This window comes from Gossypium hirsutum, chromosome A01 (assembly GCF_007990345.1).
Source record: "Gossypium hirsutum isolate 1008001.06 chromosome A01, Gossypium_hirsutum_v2.1, whole genome shotgun sequence".
In the NCBI taxonomy this organism is placed as follows: Eukaryota; Viridiplantae; Streptophyta; class Magnoliopsida; order Malvales; family Malvaceae; genus Gossypium; species Gossypium hirsutum.
The window spans coordinates 24,022,960-24,024,019 of record NC_053424.1 but is presented as its reverse complement, the minus strand read 5'-3'; the positions used below and the strand labels follow the sequence as shown (position 1 = coordinate 24,024,019).

At 36.4% G+C, this 1,060-nt stretch overlaps 1 non-coding gene across 1 annotated transcript; it reads right to left on the bottom strand.

Annotated features, from left to right (window-relative positions):
* Positions 1-697: 697 nt before the first annotated feature.
* Positions 698-801, bottom strand: LOC121207702 (small nucleolar RNA R71). The gene has a single exon (XR_005902824.1). It is a non-coding gene; the product is annotated as a small nucleolar RNA R71 (small nucleolar RNA).
* Between the last annotated feature and the right edge of the window lie 259 nt (positions 802-1,060).

Sequence of the window (1,060 nt, the reverse complement as noted above, 5' to 3'; positions counted from 1 at the left end):
GGAACGCTTAATTTTTATTACTTTAGTCATTCTTTATTTTTATTACAATTTAATTTTGCTTTTGTTTTACTACTAAATTTTATTTTATTTACTTTTGGCAGGTTTTTACAGTTTATGACTAGAAAAAACCCATCAGGACCTTTTCTTTTTGATAGTGAGATCGAGATCACAGCTCACAGAAATCGAAGGGAAGTAAGGCAAAGTCTACAATACATAGAGGAAGAGCGAGAGGACAAAGTCCATACTAATACCGAGGAGATGGCTGAAAATCAGAATAATCCGCTACCTCCTGTGGTTGCTGCAAATCCAGTAGATCAGAATCCCACCCCTCGTACTATGTATGATTATGCTAAACCTACTTTAACAGGAACTGAATCGAGTATAGTTAGACCTGCTGTTGCTGCAAATAATTTTGAACTGAAACCTAACACAATTCAAACGATACAACATTTTTTTCAGTTTGATGGTTTACAGGACGAGGATCCAAAGACCCATTTAGCAATTTATCTAGAATTCTGCGACACTTTTAAGATTAATAATGTTTCTGATGATGCCATTCGTCTTCGGTTATTTCCTTTTTTCATTGAGGAATAAGGCTAAATAGTGGTTGAACTCGTTACCACGAGGGTCAATCACCACTTGGGAACAAATGACCGAAAAATTTTTACTTAAATATTTTCTGCCGGCTAAAACGACTCAATTGAGGAATGATATCTCTTCTTTTGTGCAGATGGATCTAGAAATTCTTTATGATGCATGGGAGAGATACAAGGACTTAGTGAGAAGGTGCCTTCACCATTGGTTACCTCTATGGCTATAGGTTCAGACTTTTTACAATGGTGTTAACCTCTCAATAAGGCAATTGATCGATACAGCCGTCGGTGGAACTTTAAACAATAAAACACCTGAAGAGGCTTACGAATTTATTGAAGAGATGTCGCTGAATAACTATCAGTGGCAAGTCATGAGAACGAAACCGAAAAAGCAGCTGGTGTTTTCAACCTTGACACGGTCACTATGTTATCTAACCAGGTAGAAATTTTAAATAAAAAGATTGATG